The sequence below is a fragment of the Meles meles genome, chromosome 7 (genome assembly GCF_922984935.1).
Source record: "Meles meles chromosome 7, mMelMel3.1 paternal haplotype, whole genome shotgun sequence".
Taxonomy (NCBI): Eukaryota; Metazoa; Chordata; class Mammalia; order Carnivora; family Mustelidae; genus Meles; species Meles meles.
In genome coordinates, this window is record NC_060072.1 from 123,383,377 (window position 1) to 123,407,498 (window position 24,122).

The 24,122-nt window shown below is 41.4% G+C and overlaps 1 protein-coding gene across 1 annotated transcript in view; it reads right to left on the reverse strand.

The window, feature by feature from the left end:
- Window positions 1–24,122, reverse strand: part of LOC123946499 (selenide, water dikinase 1-like) — a 48,191-nt gene that overhangs the window by 23,896 nt on the left and 173 nt on the right. The gene's annotated exons all lie outside the window — the stretch shown is intronic.

The window sequence follows — 24,122 nt, forward strand, 5'->3', positions numbered from 1 at the left end:
ATGCCCCAATCAAAACACACAGGGTATCAGAATGGATAAAAAAACAAAACCCATTTTTATGTTGCCTATAAGAAACTTATTTTAGATGTGAAGACACCTCCGGATTTAAGGTGGGGGGTGGAAAACAATGAACCATGCTAATGGGCATCAGAAGAAAGCTGGGGTGGCAATCCTTATATCAGATCAATTAGATTTTAAGCCAAAAACTATAATAAGAGATGAGGAAGGACACTGTATCATTCTCCAAGGGTCTGTCCAACAAGAAGACCTAACAATTTTAAATATCTATGCCCCTAACATGGGAGCAGCCAACTATATAAACCAATTAATAACAAAATCAAAGAAACACATCAATAATAATACAATAATAGTAGGGGACTTTAACACTCCCTTCACTGAAATGGACAGATCATCCAAGCAAAAGATCAACAAGGAAATAAAGGCCTTAAATGACACACTGGACCAGATGGACATCACAGATATATTCAGAACCTTTCATCCCAAAGCAACAGAATACACATTCTTCTCTAGTGCACATGGAACATCCTCCAGAATAGATCCCATCCTGGGTCACAAATCAGGTCTCAACTGGTATCAAAAGATTAGGATCATTCCCTGCATATTTTCAGACCACAATGCTCTGAAGCTAGAACTCAATCACAAGAGGAAAGCTGGAAAGAACCCAAATACATGGAGACTAAACAGCATCCTTCTAAAGAATGAATGGGTATCCAGGAAATTAAAGAAGAATTGAAAAAATTCATGGAAACAAATGATAATGAAAACACAATGGTTCAAAATCTGTGGGACATAGCAAAGGCAGTCCTGAGAGGAAAATGTATAGTGGTACAAGCCTTTCTCAAGAAACAAGAAAGGTCTCAAGTACACAACCTAATCCTACACCTAAAGGAGCTGGAGAAAGAAGAAGAAAGAAACCCTAAACCCAGCAGGAGAAGAGAAATCATAAAGTTCAGAGCAGAAATCAATGAAATAGAAACAAAAAAAAAAAAAAAAAAAAAAAAGAAAGAAAAAAAAGAAAAAAAAACAAAAACAATGAAACTAGGAGCTGGTTCTTTGAAAGAATCAAAAAGATGGATAACCCCCTGGCCAGACTTATCAAACAGAAAGGAGAAAGGACCCAAATAAATAAAATCATGAATGAAAGAGGAGAGATCACAACTAACACCAAAGAAATACAGACAATTATAAGAACATACTATGAGCAACTCTACGCCAACAAATTGGACAATCTGGAAGAAATGGATGCATTCCTAGAGACATATAAAGTACCACAACTGAACCAGGAAGAAATAGAAAACCTGAACAGGCCCATAACCAGTAAGGAGATTGAAACAGTCATCAAAAATCTCCAAACAAACAAAAGCCCAGGGCCAGACGGCTTCCCAGGGGAATTCTACCAAACACTTAAAGAAGAACTCATTCCTATTCTCCTGAAACTGTTCCAAAAAATAGAAATGGAAGGAAAACTTCCAAACTCATTTTATGAGGCCAGCATCACCTTGATCCCAAAACCAGACAAGGATCCCACCAAAAAAGAGAACTACAGACCAATATCCTTGATTAACACAGATGCAAAAATTCTCGCCAAAATACTAGCCAATAGGATTCAATAGTACATTAAAAGGATTATTCACCACGTCCACGTGGGATTTATTCCAGGGCTGCGGGGTTGGCTCAACATCCGCAAATCAATCAATGTGATAGAACACATTAATAAAAGAAAGAACAAGAACCATATAATACTCTCCATAGGTGCTGAAAAAGCATTTGACAAAGTACAGCATCCCTTCCTGATCAAAACTCTTCAAAGTGTAGGGATAGAGGGCACATACCTCAATATTATCAAAGCCATCTATGAAAAACCCACTGCAAATATCATTCTCAATGGAGAAAAATTGAAACCTTTTCTGTTAAGGTCAGGAACATGGCAGGGATGTCCATTATCACTTCTGCTATTCAACACAGTACTAGAAGACCTAGCCTCAGAAATCAGACAACAAAAAGAAATTAAAGGCATCCAAATTGGCAAAGAAGAAGTCAAACTATCACTCTTCACAGATGATCTGATACTATATGTGATAAACCCAAAGGACTCCACTCCAAAACTGCTAGAACTTGTACAGGAATTCAGTAAAGTGTCAGGATATAAAATCAATGCACAGAAATCAGTTGCATTTCTGTACACCAACAACAAGACAGAAGAAAGAGAAATTCAGGAGTCAATCCCATTTACAATTCCACCGAAAACTATAAGATACCTAGGAATAAACCTAACCAAAGAGACTAAGAACCGATATGCAGAAAACTACAAAGTACTCATGAAAGAAATTGAGGAAGACACAAAGAAATGGAAAAATGTTCCATGCTCCTGGATGGAAGATAGAAGAACAAATATTGTGAAAATGTCTATGCTACCTGAAGCAATCTACACATTTAATGCAATCCCTATCAAAATACCATCCATTTTTTTCAAAGAAATGGAACAAATAATCCTAAAATTTATATGGAACCAGAAAAGACCTCGAATAGCCAAAGGAATCTTAAAAAATGAGGTCCATAGGCGCCTGTGTGGTGCAGTGGGTTAAGCCTCTGCCTTTAGCTTAGGTCATGGTCTCGGGGTCCTGGGATCCAGCCTCGTGTCAGGCTCTCGGCTCAGCAGGGAGCCTGCTTCCTCCTCTCTCTCTGTCTGCATCGCTGCCTACTTGTGATCTCTGTCTGTCAAATAAATAAAATCTAAAACACATACACATGCACACACACATGAATCAGATACATCTATAACGGATTTCTCAAGTATTAATATGAGACTGTTAACCAGGACATTAGAAAGTTATCAATAAAGGGGCACCCTGGTGGCTCTGTTGGTTGGGCATCTGACTCTTGGTTTCCATTTAGGTTGTGACCTCAGGGTCATGGGTTCAAGTCCCACATTGGGCTCAGAACTTAACGGGAAGTCTATTTGGATTCTCTCCTTCTCCCCCTCCCCTACTCCCCTGCACAGGTGCATGAGAGTCTCTCTCTAAGAAATGAAGACATCTTTAAAAATTTTTAAAGTAAAATTAAATAGCCATCATCCACCTCAGAGAGTCAAATCAGTCTAGTAAATCCACTTCCAGTAAGACTGTGGGGTGCTTAAAATCCAGATGACATTTCTTTCTGTTTCCCAACTTTTTATTTTGAGCAAGTTTAAGCAAGAACTAACAAAATAGTAGAACAGATACCTTTAGAAATGTTAAGTTGCTGATGTCCTACCACACCTGCGTATGTAGAACATATGCACACAGACATGCACACATACGGACATAGACTTAAACATTCCTTTGTTGTTTAGGTAGGGTCACTGTCATAAGTAAACTGCAGACATTGTGACACTGTCAAGTGGCGGGTGGGGACATCCCCAGAGGATCAGATGATATCAGGTGATCAGAGTGCCTTGAATCTAGCCACAGCTTTACCATGGCAGATTTTATAGTATGCGAAAACTTCTGTCTATAAAATCACAGAGGTAAGGAGCGCCTGGGGGGCTCAGTGGGTTAAAGCATCTGCCTTCGGCTCAGGTCATGATCCCAGGGTCCTAGGATCAAGCCCCCTGTCAGGCTCTCTGCCTGGTGGCACACCTACTTCCTCCTCTCTCTCCGCCTGCTTCTCTGCCTACTTTGATCTCTGTCTGTCAAATAAATAAATAAATTCTTTTAAAAAAATCACTGAGGTGAGCTAAACTAAGAGAAATACCAAATGAGAGGTGCAGCTTTCAAAAAAATGGCATAGGATCACCTGGGTGGCTCAGTCAGTTGGGCATCTAAGAGTTCAGCTCAGCTCCTGATCTTAGGGTCCTGAGATGGAGCCCTGAGTCTGGTCTGTGCTCAGTAGGAGGTCTGCTTTTCTCCTCCCCCTCCCTCTTCCCCTCCCCCACTCGTGTTATCTGTCTTTCTAAAATAATCTTTTTTAAAAATTGGCATATACTTATGTATATATATATAGTCACATATATAGTTAGTTTTACCTAATATATATATATATATAGTTGTTAAAAGTGTTTCTTCTCAGTTACTATGTCCTAGACATAACTTCCTATCATTTTCTATCATAATTCCCAATCATAGATCACAGAAATATTCATTGATGTTAACCCTAATGTAGTTTTTTTTTTAAGATTTTATTGATTTACTTATTTGACAGACAGATCTCACAGGTAGTCAGAGAGGCAGGCAGAGAGAGAGGAAGGAAAGCATTCTCCACGCTGAGCAGAGAGTCTGATGCGGAGCTCAATCCCAGGACCCTGAGATCATGACTTGAGCCAAAGGCAGAGGCTTTAACCCACTCAGCCACCCCAACGCCCCTGTGGTTTTCCATTGTATGGCTGCAGGATACTCAGTTGCTGAAATTAGATAAATACTGAAGATATTCCCAAATGTCTCCAGTCCATTCACCTTAAGTTTTGTTCAGTACTAATCTTTGGAATGTTGAAAACCTCGATATTGTACATCCATACCCTAGCTTATACGATTTGAGGATTTTTTTTTTGAAGTTTATGTAAATAATCTCTACACCCCATGTGGGCTTGAACTTATGAGCCCGAGACAAAGTGTCACATGCTCCTTAGACTGAGCCAGCCATGTGCCCCAAGATCAGAGGATTTTAAAAGTAGCTATTTAGGATTCCTGGGTGGCTCAGGGAGTTAAGCATCTACCTTCAGCTCAGGGCTTGATCCCAGTGTCTTGGGATCCAGTCCCTCGTCAGTCTCCTTGTTCCAACTATATATGAAAGGATAAAAATACAAGGGTTTTTATAAATTTTTTATTTTTTCTAATTTTTTAATAAACGTATAATATTTATTATCCCCAGGGGTACAGGTCTGTGAATCGCCAGGTTTACACACTTCAAAGCACTCACCATAGCACATGCCCTCCCCAATGTCCATAACCCACTTCCCCCTCTCCCAACCCCACCTCCCCCCAGCAACCCCCAGTTTGTTTTGTGAGATTAAGAGTCATTTATGATTTGTCTCCCTCCCAATCCCATCTTGTTTCATTTATTCTTCTCCTATCCCCCTAACCCCCCATGTTGCATGTCCACATCCTCATATCAGGGAGATCATATGATAGTTGTCTTTCTCCGATTGACTAATTTCACTAAGCATGATACCCTCTAGTTCAATCCACGTTGTCGCAAATGGCATGATTTCATTTCTTTTGATGGCTGCATAGTATTCCATTGGGTATATATACAACTTCTTCTTTATCCGTTCATCTGTTGATGGACATCTAGGTTCTTTCCATAGTTTGGCTATTGTAGACATTGCTGCTATAAACATTCGGGTACACGTGCCCCTTCGGATCACTACGTCTGTATCTTTAGGGTAAATACCCAGTAGTGCAATTGCTGGGTCATATGGTAGTTCTATTTTCAACAGTTTGAGGAAACTCCATGCTGTTTTCCAGAGTGGTTGCACCAGCTTCATTCCCACCAACAGTGGAGGAGGGTTCCCCTTTCTCCACATTCTCTCCCGCATCTGTCATTTTCTGACTTGTTAATTTTAGCCATTCTGACTGGTGTGAGGTGATATCTCATTGTGGTTTTGATTTGTTTTTCCCTGATGCCGAGTGACGTGGAGCACTTTTTCATGTGCCTGTTGGCCATCTGGATGTCTTCTTTGCAGAAATGTCTGTTCATGTCCTCTGCCCATTTCTTGATTGGATTGTTTGTTCTTTGGGTGTTGAGTTTGCTAAGTTCCTTATAGATTTTGGATACTAGCCCTTTATCTGATATGTCGTTTGCAAATATCTTCTCCCATTCTGTCAGTTGTCTTTTGGTTTTGTTAACTGTTTGCTTTGCTGTGCAAAAGCTTTTGATCTTGATGAAATCCCAATAGTTCATTTTTGCCCTTGCTTCCCTTGCCTTTGCCGTTGTTCCTAGGAAGATGTTGCTATGGCTGAGGTCGAAGAGGTTGCTGCCTGCATTCTCCTCAAGGATTTTGATGGATTCCTTTCTCACATTTAGGTCCTTCATCCATTTGGAGTCTATTTTCGTGTGTGGTGTAAGGAAGTGGTCCAATTTCATTTTTCTGCATGTGGCTGTCCAATTTTCCCAGCACCATTTATTGAAGAGGCTGTCTTTTTTCCATTGGACATTCTTTCCTGCTGTGTCGATGATTAGTTGACCATAGAGTTGAGGGTCTATTTCTGGGCTCTCTATTTTGTTCCATTGATCTATGTGTCTGTTTTTGTGCCAGTACCATGCTGTCTTGATGATGACAGCTTTGTAATAGAGCTTGAAGTCCGGAATTGTGATGGCACCATCTTTGGCTTGGAAGTCTGAGTAGACGTCTCAACAAACAATAAGAACAGGAAAAAATGTAGCCAACGCTCCTATTTCATTCCCTAACTACCCCCATGAAGCTCCATCTTGTAAATGAAGAAACTGAGGTCTAAGATGTGGAGGGACAGGCACAGCGAGTAAATAACACAGCTGGGATATCACCTCTGGCCTGTCTGAGGAGGATTCCTAAGGGAATCTTCAAGGAAAGCTGAGGACTGTTCTGGTTTTACTTTGGCTTCTTTTGTGCTATCGCTGATCTGGGACATCGCCAGGAAATGCAGGTTTTAGACCATGAGGAGAGACTCCAAGGCACCTGGTGAGGAGAAAAGTGTTTCTTCAGAGGGTAAGCCACCCCTGCAGGACTGAATCACAAAGCTTCCAGAGTCTGTGCTGAACAGTGTGCAGAACAGTCTGTTCTGCTTCTGCTCAGGACTGACTGGCACCACATGGCCCTGAAGGCAGGAGCACCCAGCTGTGGGCGGACTTCACACATGGCCCCTGTCAAAATCTTTGCAAGTGGGGAGAAGCCTTTGCCATCAGATTATTAGGGTGGGGTGTTGCAACGGTCCCTCAGAACAAGGTATTTCTTAAAATAGAACCCATGGGAAATTTTACTCATTAACAAGTATGCTAGATATAGCTTTAAGAAAAACATATACTGGGGCACCTGGGTGGGGCAATAGGTTAGAGCATTTGCCTTCCACTCAGTCCCATATTGGGCTCTCCGCTCAGTGGGGAGATGCTTCCTCCTCTCTCTCTGTCTCTCTCTGCCTGCCTCTGCCTGCTTGTGATCTCTGTCAACTAAATAAATAACATCTTTTTCTTAAAAAAAAAAAGAAGAAGAAAAACACGTACTCTACTTTCTGGGAGACAACGATGTACGGTCTTGAAGCTGACCAGCGGGGGATGCTTCATTTTCCCATTTTCTCCCCTTTCTACCCCAGGGAGCACCTGTGGCTAGTTAGATAAGTCCTTTGAATGTGCTTGTTCAACCCTAAACTTTCTACTGCTTGACCAGACATATTTTGCCTTCCTTCTTGTTTATCTACAAGGCTAATGTTTGGCCTTCTTTGGCTTTTCTGTGGGTTACAGTTTCTATCTAATAAAAAAGGGACTGAGGAGTTGTTCAGGACAAAGTCTTTTCTACTGCTGTCCCCTGCTCCCTTTCTTTGTGGCTGACTTGTTTGTGCCTCATTCTTCTCCCGTGCACCGTCAGGAAGTGGCAGAGTGTATACTCTTTTCTAGTATCTTAGGACATTTGAGTGTTTTCTTTTTTCTGTATTAAAATTTTTTATTTTGTTTTTTAAGATTTTGGTAAAATGCACATAATGGAGGAGTTACCATTACATTACCATTAAGTAAAAGTTACTATGAACGCCTCAACCATTAGACTTAGCCCTTTCTACACCCATCACCACATTCACGTAGGCCTCTCTCCATTTTCCCAAACTGAAACTCGTGTCCCTATGAAACACTAACTCCCCATCCTCCCTGCCTCCAGCCCCTGGCCATTCTGCTGTCTCTATGAGCGTGACTGCTCTAGCTACCTCATAGAGATGGACTCATGCACTGTTTTTGCTTGTGAATGACTTTTTTTTTTCCTTTGGCATAACGTCCCCTTGGTGCATCCATGTGCTTGCATGAGTCAGAATTTCCTCCCTTTTTAAGGCTGAATAATATTCTACTGTGTGTGTACCCATTGGTTTATGCACTGACCTCTTGATGTACAGTTGCTTCTGCCTTTTGGCTACTCTAAGTAATGCTGCTGTGAACACAGGCATACAGACATCTCTTGGAGACTTTGTTTTCAGTTCCTTTAGATATCCACCCAGAAATGGAGCTGCTAGATCGGATCAGTGCCTTTTTTAAGATTTTATTTATTGATTTGAACATGAGGGAGAGAACAGAAATGCAAGCATGAGTGGAGGGAGGGGCAGAGGCAGAGGGAGAAGCAGGCTCTCTGCTGACCAGGGAGTGTGTCGTGGGACTCGATCCCAAGACCCCAGGATCATGCCCTTAGCCAAAGGCAGAAACAACTGACTGAGCCACTAGGTACCTCCAGTGCATTTTTTTTTTCAGAGATTTTTTTCAGATTTTATTTACTGAGAGAGATCACAAGTAGGCAGAGAGGCAGGCAGAGAGTGGGGGGAAACAAGCTTCCCACTGAGCAGAGAGCCCAATGTGTAGCTCGATCCCCAGACCCTGAGATCATGACCTGAGCCAAAGACAGAGGCTTAACCCACTGAGACTCCCAGGCACCCCACATTAGTTTTTAATGCAAGTTTCTTTCTTTCTTTCCTTTTTTAAAAAATTCAGTTAGTTAGTTAGTTAGTTAGTTTGCTTTTAGTAGTCTCTAATCCCAATGTAGGGCTCAAAATCCCAACCCCAAGATCAAGAGTTGAATGCTCTTCTGATTGAGCCAGCCAGGTACACCTGGATCAGTGCATTTTTAATAGAGATGTGTTTCCTAGTGTACAGACTGTCCTAGCCACAGCTACATCGTCTGGTCAGCTTTTCTCCCTGCCTTTGCTTCACCTAACCCATACCTCTTGTTCCTCAACCTTCATCCCCCACACCCTGACACGCTTGACTGGGACTACTATCTACTGCTAACATTATTTAAGGGAGAAGCGGATCATGCTGAGAAATCATTGGATCAGGGCAGGGCACCTGAACTAAAATGAGCCAGTGAGTTTCTTTCCTAGGAATCTGGAGTTTCAGGTGCACAATACAATGATTCATCTATTCTGTACGTCACTCGTGATGATCACAACAAGTGCATTACTTAAGCCCTTCAACTATTTTACCCATCCCCACCCAACTCCCCAGTAAGCAGCAGTTTGTTTACTATAGCTAAGAATCTGTGTCTTGGTTTGTCTCTCTCTTTTTTTTTTTTCCTTTCAGCGTTTGTTTCATTTCTTAAATTCCACATTTGAGTGAGATACTATGGTATTTGTTTTTCCCTGATGGACTGACTTTCTTAGCATTATACTCTCTAGCTCCATCCATGTCATTGCAAATGGTAAGATTTCATTCTTTTTTATACTTGGTTAATATTCCATTGTGTATACATATCACCTCTTCTTTATCCTTTGGTCAATTGATGGACACTTGTGCTCTTTCCATCATTTGGCTGCTGTAAATAATGCTGCTATAAACAGGGGTGCACGTAACCCTTTTGAATTCGTGTTTCTGTATTTGGGGGGTAAGCGCCCCAGTAGTGTGATTGCTGGATCTTAGGGTAGTTCTATTTTTAACGTTTTGAGAAACTTCCATACTGTTTTCCAGAGTGGCTGTACCAGTTTTCATTCTCACCAATACTTGATTTTCCATGCATTTTTTTATGTTAGCCATTCTGAAAGGTGTGAGGTGATGTCTCATTGCCATTTTGATTTGCATATCCTTGAGAATAAGTGATGTCAAGCATCTTTTTTTTTAAAAGATTTTATTTTTACTTATTTGACAGACAGAGATCACAAGTAGGCAGAGAGGCAGGCATGTGGGTGGGGCGGGGAGAAACAGGCTCCCTGCTGAGCAGAGAGCCCCATGTGGGGCTGGATCCCAGGACCCTGGGATGATGACCAGAGCCAAAAGCAGAGGCTTTAACCCACTGAGCCAGCAAGGCAACCTGTCGAGTGTCTTTTCATTCATCTTATTGGCCATCTGTATGTCCTTGGAGAGTTGTCTGTTTATTTCATCCCCCCATTTTTTTTAGTTGGAGCATTTTTTGGGGGGCTATCGACATGCAGAAGTTCTTCATAGATTTAGGATACTAAACCTTAGTTTGATATGTCATTTGCAGATACCTTCATCCATACCATATTAGTTTTGTTGTATTTCCTTTGCAATGCAGGAGCTTTTTATTTTGATGTAGTCACAATACTTTATTTTTGTTTTTATTTCCCTCGCCTCAGGAGACATATGTAGAAAAATGTGGCTATGGCTGATGTCAGAGAAGTTACTGCCTGTGCACTCTGCGAGGATTTTAATGGTTTCCTGTCTCACATTTAGGTCTTTAATCCATTTCAAATTTACTTTTATAAATGATGTAAGAAAGTGGTCCAGTTTCATTCTTTTGCTTATAGCTGCTCAGTTTTCACAGCACCATTTGTTGAAGAGACTTTTTCCCATTGGATATTTGTTCATGCCTTATCCAAGATTAATTGACCATAAAATTGTGGACTTATTTCTGGGGTCTTTATTCTGTTCCATTGATCTGTGTGTCTTTTTTTGTGCAGTACTATACTGTTTTGACTACAGCTTTGTCATACAATGTAAAGCCTCATCATAAAGGTCCCCCTGTGCTCATACTGATTCTGCAACCAAGGTTTGAACTTGCCCAACTCAAAACAGATTCAGACTTAGTGACTTGCTTCTGTATTGGTATCTGTTAATTTTTGTAGGACAAAACAAAACAAAACAAAAAATTCCTCAACCCCCCTTGCTTATTAGCCTAGTGAAAAAGAACACATTGTGGTTTTACCACCAAGAGTCCATTTGCATGAAGTTTAAAAATTAAATTTTTAACTACTGGAATATATGAACACATTCTCTTTATAGAAATTAAATTATTATAGATGTTTCTATAGAACGGTTTATATATAACAGTAAAGTACCATTAGGGGTTTTTAATTCTCCTTTCTTAGTTAACAATCAGTACATTGCAGACACATGTATGAGCCCAGAGACACCCCCCACCACCACCACCCTTTGAGCTGAGGACTCTCCTAGCCCAAAGGTTAGTTCCTTGAAGTCAGAAAGCATGTCCTAATCATCTTTATGTGATTCACGTGCAGTGTATGCCTGCACACAGAGTGTGGATAACTGAATGAATGAATGAAATCAGGAGATTGGACTACATGATCCTTAAGACCTTCTCTGTTATGTCTTATGCATTCTGATTCTATAAACTATTCATTCCCCACTATTTATCAATGGATTGCTTGACATGGTTTCTGTGCATTCAATAGGATCCCTTTACAATGCCGACTACCATAAACATGATCAATTTCTATATTAAAGATTACTCTTACTGTTTGCCACTGTTGCATTTCAAGAAATACAAGATGAATTGTAGAATAGCTGAAATTTTGGAAAAATTCGAGGTTCTCAACATTATATGGAGTAAAATCATTCACTGAAATTGTATAAATGATCATTTAATGCGTTATTCCAATGACCAAGTGGCAAGGACTCTGCAGCCCAGTTGTTGGGGTTCCAATCCTGGCCCCACCACTTGCTAGCTATGTGACCTTAGGCATGTTCCTTAACCTTTCTGTGCTGAGTTGTCTCCTTTGTAAAATAGGGATAATGATTGTGTTTCAACTGTAGAGTTGTTGCAAGAATTAAAAGCATCAATATGGGAAACATAGGTGGCTCAATCAGTTCAGTGCCCAAATCTTGACTTTGGGTCAGGTTATGATTTCAAGGTCATGAAATCAAGCCCTGCATCAGGCTGTGCACTGGGCATGGAGCCTGTTTAAGATTCTCTCTCTCCTTCCTCAGCCTCTCCTTCTGATCTCTCTTATATATATATAATATGTATATATATTTATAAATACATGTATATAGTTTTAAGCATCAATACAAGTTCAGGGCTTACAACAGTGCTTGGTTCATAGTAAGGCATAATACAGGTGTTAGCTGCTGCTGCTTTTAGTTAAAGGAGAAGTTGAAATTACTCAAACATAATCAACTGCCAAGGCACCCCATACATGGCACAGACTGGCCACAGAGGAACCTCAGCGGTTAACTTCCTTAGCAGTGCTTGGAGGGCCAGAAACACAACCCAAAGCACAGGGCGTCCATACTCTGATAGAAGGGGAAGACTCAGCAGTTCAATACTCTTCCTCCCAGAGTAGTGACTCCAGGAAGCCTCTGTGTAAATGCCCTAGGATAAAGGAGCAGGCTGTTTGTGGTGACACACTGGCCATTTGCCATGCACTCCCTGCCCTTTCCTGCCTGGTGTACCTGTCCCTCTTTCTGGTCTCCTGGGGCAGCATTCCCCACGTAAGATTTGGGACATCTGCACGTGCCTGGGGCTCAGTTGGCTAAGTGTCTGCCTTTGGCTCAGGCCATGATCCTAGGGTCCTGGTATCAAGTCCCAGGCACGGGACTCTCTGCTCAGTGGAGAGCCTGCTTCTCCCTCCTCCCTCTGCCTGATGTTCCTTCTGCTTGTGCACTGTCTGTCAAATAAATAAATAAAATCTTTAACAAGAGTTGGGATATCCACTTCTGCCTGTAGCCCTGATGTTTAAGGAATTGCGACTAAGAGAGACATTTCCCATTGCATATCCTCCAAGCTTCACCAAGGAAAATAAACCACAGACATTGTTTTCTTTGGAATTGTGAGTAAAGAGCATCTGTAAGGGGACGCTTCAGTGGCTTAGTAGGTTAAGCGTCCACATTTCTCTCAGGTCATGATCCTAGGGTCGGTTGATCAAGTCCTGTATCCAGTCCCTGCTCAGCTGGGAGCCTGCTTCTCCCTCTGCCTGATTGTGCTCTCTCTGCATCTCTCTCTTTGACAAATAAAATCTTCAAAAGAAAATAAAACAGAAAACATTGCTTCCCTCACCTTAAGTGGTGCTGTCTGATTTCTTCTCTGTTTTCTCTTCTTCATTCTGTTTTATTTTACAGATTGTTTTCATTTGACAGACAGAGATCACAAGCAGGCAGAGAGAGAAGCAGGGAAAGCAGGCTCTCTGCTGATCAAAGAGCCCGATGTGGGGCTCAATCCCAGGACCCTGGGATCATGACCTGAGCCAAAGGCAGAGGCATTAACCCACTGAGCCACGCAGGTGCCCCTCATTCTATTTGATTTTATAATTTTATTTTAAAATTGAGGTTATGGGGCACCTGAATGGTGCAGTCAGTTGAGCCTCTGACTGTTGATTTCAGCTCAGGTCACAGTCTCAGGGTTGTGAGATCCAGCCAGCATTGGGCTCTGCACTGGACATGGACCTGCTTGAGTCTCTCTCCTTCCCTCTCCCCTCCCTATGCTTTCTTTCCCTCTCAAAGGAAAGAAAAACCAAAAAAAAAAAAAAAAAACTGGGGGTGTGACCTACTGCAATATTGGCAGTGACTCCATACTGATTCATCACCGCAGCCCTAAGAATGCTGCAGCAGGCCAGAGCTCCCAGGGGCCATGGTGTGCTTCCCAGATGATGAGTGATGAGCCTGTCTCGCTCGAGGACTGAGACAGGCACCTAGGACAGGCCTGAGAGGGCCAGTAGAGACACAGCCCTTCCCTTCATCAAGTTCACAGTGGGTTTTACTGTTCGCTGGCAGGCAGACTATGAAATCCAGATGTGTGGCTGTTGTAGCAGATGAAAACATTTTGTTCATCTTCTTTCTTTTTGCTACCTGATCTTGCTTTGAGGCAATCCCACCCCACCATGAAGTGTGGTCTTAGGGCAGATGGCAAAGAGAACCAGGAAAGTCCATGCTCTGATTCTACCTCTGTGGCAGCCAAGAATGGTGTGTGGCTCACACTCTGTGCCCAGGGCTTTGACTCCAAAGCAACGTTCCAAGGACTGGGTGGTGGATGGTGGGGGAGGACATCCATCAGCGTAGCCACTGTGCTGTGCTCCTGTCCACGGCACACCTGGCCACATTGCATTTCCCTAAGTCCTAGAGAGCCTGCTAACATGGTCTGATTTCTGTTTCCCATGCTTAGGGACAGCTTCTGTGGTTTGCACCAAGATTTCTGGTTGATACCAATGTGCATATGTAAGCAGTGTCCTGGAGTACTGTGTATCACCCACCCCATCTCAGAGCATCCTCCTTCTGGGGTACATGTTACACCAGAGGCCTTGGGATAATTCTACACAGGGTGTCCCAAAGTTAATCTACATTAACAATTGGCCACATCAGGGAAGAAAAAACAAACAGTTGTGCATCACCTAAGGAAGCAAGCTGTGCCTTGCATGGGGCAGGGCCAGGCTCCCAACACCTTCCTGTTCATCTCAAAGAAACAGGGAAGTGCTCTGAAGCATTGTTCCCTCACTGCCAGGTAGAGCTTTTTGTCAAGGACCATGACAATTGTTTGCTTTCCTAAATACACAGAGTCATCCAGTTCAGGGTAGGCATAAAAGAACCCCAGGGTCAAGACTGGCAGATATCCTGTTTCTGTGAATAGAGTTTTATTGGATCCTAGCCACACCTCTTTACTTAGCTGTTGTCCCTAACTGCCCTCCTGCTGTACAAGCAGAGCTGAGTCCAGGCGACAGAAGAGTATGGCTTGTGAAGCAGAAAATATTTACTATCTGGCTCTTGATAGTAAAGAGCCAGATCCTTCATAGAAAAGGATCACCAGCTCCCAACCAAGGGCAGAAATCCCTAAAATAACCAAGAGAAAGGTTGTATTTCTGAGTGTTCAGTTTCTAGGTTGTTCATAGTTTCTTCCTGTTCGTTTTGTGTTGTTGTTAAGATTTTATTTATTGATTGGAGAGAGAGAGAGAGCACAAGCTGGAGGAGGGCCAGAGAGAGAGGGAGAAGCAGACTTCCCACTAAGCAGGGAGTATGAGGTGGGGACTTGATCCCAAGACCCTGAGATCATGACCTGAGCTGAAGGCAGATGCTTCATGGAGTATTACACAGCCACAGAAAAGAATGAAATCTTACCATTTGCGAAAACATGGGTGGAATGTGAGAGTATTACGTTAAGTAAAATGCGTTGGAAAAAGACAAATACTATATTTCATAATACTATATTTCACAAATACTATATTCCTATTTGAAATCTAAAAAAAAAAAAAAGAAAAGAAAAGAAAACAAAATAAAAACCCAAGAAACCCAAACCAACAAAATTAATCTCAAAGATACAGAGAATACATTAGTGGTTACCAGAGGAGAAGTGGGCAAATGGTATGAGGGAGGCAACTGTATGGTGATGCTTGGTAACTAGACGTGTAATGGTGATCACACTTTAGTGTATACGGATGTTGAATTACAAAGCTGTACATCTGGACCTTACACACACATACATATCTATATACATATGTATATAAGTGAACAGGGGGACAACTTAGTGATGTCAATCATCTTTTCAAGTGCCTTTGGCCACCTGTCTCCTTTGGAGAAATGTCTGTTAGATTTCCACACATTTTTTAATCAGGTTGTTTGTCTCTTTGTTGTTGAGTTGTATGAGTGCCTTATGTATGTTGGATATTAACCCATTATCAGATATATGGTTTGCAAATGTCGTCTCCCAATTGGTAGGTTGCCTTTTCATTTCGATGATGGTTTTCTTTGCTGGCCAGAAGCTTTTTGGTTTGATGGAGTCCCATTTGTTTATTTTTGCTTTTGTTTTGCTTGCCTTTGGAGTCATAACCACAATGATGTCACTAAAGCACATGTCAAGGGGTTTACTGCCTTGGTTTTCTCCTAGGAATTTTATGGTTTCAGGACTTACATTCAAGTCTTGATTCATTTTGAGTTACTTTTTGTGTGTGGTGTAAGACAGTGTTCCAGTTTCATTCTTTTTTTTTCTTTTATTTATTTATTTAATTTATTTTTTTTAACATTTTTTTAATTTGTTTATTTTCAGCATAACAGTGTTCAATGTTTTTGCACCACACCCACTGTCCATGCAGTACGTGCCCTCCCTATTACCCACCACCTGGTTCCTCAATCTCCCCACCCCCGACTCCTTCAAACCCCTCTGGTTGTTTTTCAGAGTCCATAGTCTCTCATGGTTCATCTCCCCTTCCAGTGTCCCTCAACTCCCTCTCCTCTCCATCTCACCATGTCCACCGTGTTCTTTGTTATGCTCCACAAATAAGTGAGATCATATGATACTTGACTCCCTCTGCTTAACTTATTTCGCTCAGCCTAATCTCTTCCAGTCTCGTCCATGTTGCTACAAATTTGGGTATTCATCCTTTCTGATGGAGGCAAAATTCTCCATTGTGTATATGTACCACATCTTCCTTATCCATTCATCCGTTGAAGGGCATCTTGGTTCTTTCCACAGTTTGGCAACCGTGGCCATTGCTGCTATAAACATTGGGGTACAGATGACCCTTTTTTTCACTACATCTGTATCTTTGGGGTAAATACCTAACAGTGCAATTGCAGGGTCATAGGGAAGCTCTATTCTTAATTTCTTCAGGAATCTCCACACTGTTCTCCAAAGTGGCTGCACCAACTTGCATTCCCACCAAGAGTGTAAGAGGGTTCCCCTTTCTCCACATCCTCTCCAACACACATTGTTACCTGTCTTGCTAATTTTGGCCATTCTAACTGGTGTCAGGTGATATCTCAATGTAGTTTTAATTTGAATCTCAATGATGGCTAGTGATGATGAACATTTTTTCATGTGTCTGATAGCCATTTGTATGTCTTCGTTGGAGAAGTGTCTGTTCATATCTTCTGCCCATTTTTTGATATGATTTTCTGTTTTGTGTGTGTTAAGTTTGAGGAGTTCTTTATAGATCCTGGATCTATAACCTTTTGTCTGTACTGTCATTTGCAAATATCTTCTCCCATTCCGTGGGTTGCCTTTTTGTTTTGTTGACTGTTTCCTTTGCTGTGCAGAAACTTGATCTTGATGAAGTCCCAAAAGTTCATTTTCGCTTTTGTTTCCTTTGCCTTTGGAGACATATCTTGAAAGAAGTTGCTGTGGCTGATATCGAAGTGGTTACTCCCTATGTTCTCCTCTAGTATTCTGATGGATTCCTGTCTCATGTTGAGGTCTTTTATCCATTTAGAGTTTATCTTTGTGTATGGTGTAAGAAAATGGTCGAGTTTCATTCTTCTACATATCGCTGTCCAGTTTTCCCAGCACCATTTATTGAAGAGACTGTCTTTTTTCCATTGTATATTTTTTCCTGTTTTGTCGAAGATTATTTCACCATAGAGTTGAGGGTCCATATCTGGGCTCTCCACTCTGTTCCACTGGTCAATGTGTCTGTTTTTATGCCAGTACCACGCTGTCTTGGTGATCACAGCTTTGTAGTAAAGCTTGAAATCGGGTAACGTGATGCCGCCAGTTTTGTTTTTTGTTTTTTTTTTTTTTTTTTTTTTTTTTTTTTTTTTTTTTTTTTAAAGATTTTATTTATTTATTTGACAGATAGAGATCACAAGTAGGGAGAGAGGCAGGCAGAGAGAGAGAGAGAGAGGAGGAAGCAGGCTCCCTGCCAAGCAGAGAACCCGATGCGGGGCTCGATCCCAGGACCCTGGGATCATGACCTGAGCGAAAGGCAGAGGCTTTAACCCACTGAGCCACCCAGGCGCCCCGCCAGTTTTGTTTTTGTTTTTCAACATTTCCTTAGCAATTCGGGGTCTCTTCTGATCCCAAACAAATTTTAGGATTATTTGCTCGAGCGCTTTGAAAAATACTGGTGGAATTTTGATTGGAACACCGTTAAAAGTATAGATTGCTCTAGGCAGTATAGACATTTTAGCAATGTTTATTCTTCCAATCCAAGAGCATGGAACGGTCTTCCATCTTTTTGTGTCTTCTTCAATTTCTTTCATGAGTGTTCTGTAGTTCCTCGAGTACAGGTCCTTTACCTCCTTTGTTAAGTTTATTCCCAGGTATATTATGGTTCTTGATGCTATAGTAAATGGAATCGATTCTCTAATTTCCCTTTCTGTATTTTCATTGTTAGTGTATAAGAAAGCCACTGATTTCTGTACATTGACTTGGGGTGGAGTCTTTAGGGTTTTCCATATAAAGAATCATGTCATCTGCAAAGAGAGAGAGTTTGACTTCTTCCTTGCCAATCTGGATACCTTTTATTTCTCTTTGTTGCCTGATTGCCATTGCTAGTATTTCTAATACTATGTTGAGCAAGAGTGGTGAGAGTGGACATCCTTGTCGTGTTCCTGATCTCAACGGGAAGGCTGCAAGCTTTTTCCCATTGAGGATGATATTTGCTGTGGGTCTTTCATAGATAGATTTTATGAAGTTCAGGAATGTTCCCTCTATCCCCATACTTTGAAGCGTTTTCATCAGGAACAGATGCTGGATTTTGTCAAATGCTTTTTCTGCATCAATTGAGAGGACCATGTGGTTCTTCTCTCTTCTCTTATTGATTTGTTCTATCACACTGATTGATTTGTGAATGTTGAACCAACCTTGTAACCCAGGGATGAATCCCACCTGGTCATGGTGGATAATCTTTTTAATGTGCTGCTGGATCCTGTTTGCTAGGATCTTGTTGAGAATCTTAGCATCCCTACTCATCAGTGATATTGGTCTGAAATTCTCCTTTTTGGTAGGGTCTTTGCCTGGTTTGGGGATCAGGGTAATGCTGGCTTCATAAAAAGAGTCTGGAAGTTTTCCTTCTGCTTCAATTTTTTGGAACAGCTTCATGAGAATTGGTGTTATTTCTTCTTTGAAAGTTTGGTAGAATTCCCCCGGGAATCCATCAGGTCCTGGGCTCTTGTTTTTTGGGAGGTTTTTGATCACTGCTTCAATCTCATTACTAGATATCGGTCTCTTCAGGTTGTCAGTTTCTTCCTGGTTCAATTTTGGGAGTTTGTAGTTTTCCAGGAATGCATCCATTTCATCTAGGTTGCTTAGCTTATTGGCATATATCTGTTGGTAATAATTTCTGATGATTGTTTCTATTTCCTTGGTTTTAGTTGTGATCTCTCCCTTTTCATTTATAATTTTATTAATTTGGGCTTTCTCTCTTTTCTTTTGGATTAGTGTGGCCAATGGTTTATCGATCTTACTGATTCTTTCAAAAAACCAGCTTCTAGTTTCATTGATACGTTCTACTATATCCCTGGTTTCTACCTCATTGATCTCTGCTCAAATCTTGATTATTTCCCTTCTTGCGTGTGGAGTTGGTTTGATTTGTTGTTGATTATCCAGTTCTTTTAATGTGTAGAGACAGCCGGTGTATTCTGGATTTTTCAGTGTTTTTGAGGGAGGCTTGGATGGCTATGTATTTCGCCCTTAGAACCGCCTTTGCTGTATCCCATAGGTTTTGGACTGAAGTGTCTTCATTCTCATTGGTTTCCATGAATTGTTTAAGTTCATCTTCGATCTCCTGGTTGATCCAAGCATTCTTAAGCAAGGTGGTCTTTAGCTTCCAGGTGTTTGAGTTCCTTTTGAACTTTTCCTTGTGATTGAGTTCCAGTTTCAAAGCATTGTTATCTGAGAATATGCAGGGAATAATGTCAGTCTTTTGGTATTGGTTGAGTCCTGCTTAGAGTGCTTAATAGAGTCTTCTATTCTGGAGAAGTTTCCATGTGCACTTGAGAAGAATGAGTATTCTGTTGTTTTAGGGTGGAATGTTCTGTATATGTCTATGAGGTTCATCTGGTCCAATGTTTCGTTCAATGCTCTTATTTCTTTATTGATTTTCTGCTTCGGTGATCTGTCTATTTCTGAGAGAGGTGTATTAAGATCTCCTACTATTATTGTATTCATATCAATATGACTCTTTATCTTGATTAATAGTTTTCTTATGTTATTGGGTGCTCCCATACTGGGGGTGTAGATATTTAGAATTGTTAGATCATCTTGGTGGATAGTCCCTTTAAGAATTATGTAGTGTCCTTCTGTATCTCTGACAGTCTTTAGTTTAAAATCTAATTTATCTGATATGAGGGTTGCTTCCTCGGCCTTCTTTTGAGGCCCATTGGCATGAAAGATGCTTCTCCATCCCTTCACTTTCAGTCTGGGTGTATCCTTAGGTTCAGAATTGGTCTCTTGTAGACAACATATGGATGGGTCCTGTCGTTTTGTCCAATCTGCAACCCTGTGTCATTTTATGGGCGCATTTAGGCCATTTTCTTCTGTTGCGTATTCCTCCTCCTAGTCATTTTGGTAAGAGATGACTGAACGGATGTAGCTGGATTTATCGATTGTGGTGCAGTCAAGGTGCACCCTGGAATGCTTCTGTGCAATCAGGGTTCCCCACCCAAATGAGAGAAAAAAGAAAAGAAAAAGAAATAGAGAAGAAGAAAGAAAAAAAAGGAAAAGAAGAAAGGAAAAAAAGAGAGAGAGAGACAGAAAAAAAAAGGGAAGATAAAAGAGAAGGCTCAGCCCAAATGGGCCCCAAGGTAAGATTTATGAAGTATACAAACAAAAACAGACAAAGAAAAACTGATAAAAATATATGACAAGAGAATTATATATATATATATTGCATATATATTGCATATATATATATATATTGCATATATATATATATATTGCATATATATATATATATGCAAAAAAAGGGAAGAACCTCATCAGAAAGAACCCCAAGTATAAGATTTATATATAATCAGGACAAACACAAATTCACAGAAACACTGGCAGAAGGAAAAATTGGGAGAGTGGTTACAAATTCTCAGTGTGGGTGAGGAAGGTTATTTTGAATCTTCCTGGATGTATCTTGATGTTTTTGTTAAGGGACTCAATTTTCCTAAGTTACAGGGGGATTAGAAACTGGTTTGCCTATAGGGGTAGCATTGACTGGGGAAAGGGGATTACCTTGAAGTTTAACTCTATATGTATAGTAGAAAATAAAAATTAAAAAAGAATAAACTAGACTAAACTAAATTAAAATTTAAAAAGAATTTAAAAAAATAGAAAAGCAAAAGAAAAACATGGGTGTATGTATCAAAAAGTTCAGGTTAGAAGGTTATTAAGGAATTTGATGTACTGGACATCTCAGTGTGATGGTAAATAGGTTAAAAAATTTTCTGTATGTTTTAAAAAAAGAAACAGAATATTGGTAAGAGTTAAAAATAAAATTGTATTTATGAAATAGTGGTGGTTGTTCTCTTGTAGTCTTCTTCCTTTTTTTTTTTTTCCTTCCTTCCTGGTTGGCAGACAATAATGTTCCCTGAGTTAGGTCCTCCAGCTCCCCTCAAGGGGTTCGGCTCTGAGGAAACTGTTTTTTTCAGGCTCTTGTTCTCTGGGGGGTTTTATGTTCTTTCATCTCTTTTCTCTCGCCTTGACAGCTTTTGATGGTTTCTGGAGTTTTAGAGGAGAGCAAACAGCACCCCAACCTCCCTCTCAGAGAGAATCCTCAGAATGCTCTGCAGAGCTGCTGGCAGAGTCGGATCTGAGTCAGGGTCCCTGGGGATGTGGGAGCTCCTCCTTTTCCCCAATACCAGGGCAGCGGCGGCTGTCGAGGCAGCTACAGACCGCCAGAGAGGTTCCAAGCAGAGGTCGCCCACTGAGATTTTCCCGCTGTCGTGGGCTGGGAATGTCTGGTTTTTCCGGATGCCAGAGCTCCAGGCTAGCATCTATGAGCACCTCTCCCAAGGGAGGGTGTGGGACGGGCACGTTCTAGGAATGTCGCCTGGCCAGGCTCCTAGCCCCTCATGGGAGACGGACCCCACTTTTTCTTGGGCGCGCTGGCAGCTCAGGCGTACTTGCAGCTCATGGAGGGAGACCTGAATTCTCTGCCGCACTCTCTCTGGCTCAGCGCCAGGGGAGGCTGTCCTGGGTCCGGGGACTTAGGTCCCTGTCCCTAACCGCCCAGATTCGCACTATTTCCCCCCAGGATCCTTTGCTCTTTGTTTTTTGAGTGCTTTCAACCAGACTCCAAGTTAATGCTGGTCCCCAGACTCAGGGCACTCTCATATTGGGGTATTACTTTCCTATCAGTCACCTCTGGTGGCTCTCTCCCCCTTTTGTTTATCTTCCGATATCAGTCCGATGTTCCCACTCTGCTTTACCTGCCACTGGTGTCTTCTGCTCCTGTAGAGATCCAGACGTGTATAATTCTGATCTCAGGCTGATTTCATGGGTGGTCGGAGTTCTTTGGTAGGTAATCAGCTCACTTTAGGGTACAGGTTGAAATGGCGCCTCCTCCTACTTCCCTGCCATCTTGACTCCTCCAGTATCATTCTTTTGCATGCGGCTCTCCAGTTTTCCCAACACCAGTTGTTGAAGAAACTATCTTTCTTCCATTCTATGTTCTTGGTTCCTTTGTCATCATAGATGCATTGTTCATATATGTGTGGGTCTTTTCTAGACTCTCAATCTGTTCCATTCTTCTGTGTTCATGTTAGTACCAGTAACATATACTTTGACTATAGCTTTGTGATGTAGTTTGAAATCAGGGAGGGTGATACCTTTCCTTTTTATTCTTAAGATTGCTCTGGTAGTTTGGGGATCTTTTCTGATTCCATACAAATTTTAGAATTATTTCTTCTACTCTGTGAAATATGCCAATGGAATTTTGGCAAGTATTGCACTGAATCAGTAGATTCCTTTGGGTAGTGTGGACATTTTAACAATATTAATTCTTCTCATCCATGAGCACAACGTTTCATTCCATTAATTTGTGTGTTCACAAATAGAAGAGGATCCTTCCTGTTTGCTTTGGTAGAAGGGGATCCTTTCTATTCGCTTTGGTGTGCACTTTGAGTACCTCCTATAGTCCTTTGAGGTTCCTCTCCAGGCAAATAAAACACTCCGCCAGGGTAAATCGCCACTACACCCACTGTGAGAGCAGCTGTTCCTCATTCTGCCAAGATGCCCTGATAGTCCCCTTCCAGCTCCTCATTTTGCTGCTGACCTTCGCTCCCACCTTTTCCAGGTGGGTTCACACAGACTAACTCATCCTGGTGCTGTCTTTGTGCCAAATCTAGTCCTATTACAAAGAACGGATGGTTGGGTGTTTGTGATATGAATGAATGCACAAGAGGGACACAGATAAAATGGTGATGAATTGTTTCCTGATTGACTCATTGGCAGGTGCTCAAAAATGCATGAGGGAAGTAACAAATTGTGCTATCTGGTTTTCCTATTGAAGTTTATTTTTGTTAATTTATTTTACATTTGAAATTAGTTTTAAAGGCTTTTTGGTGGAACAGGGCTCCATACATGCTGTTTACACAGGCTTTCCTCACGTACATTTTATGTCCAATTATTCTGTAATCCATTTCCTTAACCCCTGTTAGGGAAAGTCTTGCCTTCTTCAGTTTCCAGCTGGACCTGAGCTTAAACAGGCTGCCCTCACAAAGAAATGGACAAAAACAGTGAAACTCGATTCAGGAAAACCTGTGCTTAGCACATTAACAAGAAAGGGACTCTTGTTATTTCTTAGCAAATTGTTATTTTTAAAAATCAAGACTATGTCTCTTTGCTGCCCCAACTTGTGTACAAATCTGGCACTGAATAAAATAAAACCTCCCTCCATGAGGTCCCAAGGTGGCTCAGTGGATTAAGCCTGTGCCTTAGGCTCAGGACTTGATCACAGTGTCATGGGATTGAGCTCCTTGTGGGGCTCCCTGCTCAACAGGCTGTCTGCCTCTGCCTCCGTGCCTCCCCACTGCTCAAGCCTCTGTGTGTGTGTGTGTAGGTCTCTCTCAAAAAGAAATAAATAAATAAATAAGTAAGTAAATAAATAAATAAAATCTTCAAAATAAAATAAAATCTCCCAGTTCATGCCCATTAGAATCCTAAACGATCTAAAATTGTCCCTGTAGTTCGAAAGAGTTTAGGTTTTCATAATTCTGAAATTCTGAGGGTTTTCAGCTGCCTTACCCAATAAAAAATACCAGATGAAGCCACCTTAGTCTTCCTTCTTCAGGAACAGAGAAAAACGACTTGGAAAGATCCAGTCTTTTTTTTTTTTTTTTTTAAGGAGGCTGCCTGGGTTGGAGAAGTCATGCAAAGAATCCTGTGTCAGAGCACCAGCATCCCCCTTATTTCTACTCCACAATGCCTTTCATTACACATGCCTGTGTTAGATGGTGTTCTAGATCTGAGAAGTCTCTCAAGCCCCGAAGTCAGGGGGTGGTGGGTTTTCCAGAAGAGGGATGCAAGAGTCCACGTACCCTGAGTTTCAAAGGATACCTTTCTGCTTGGACAAAGA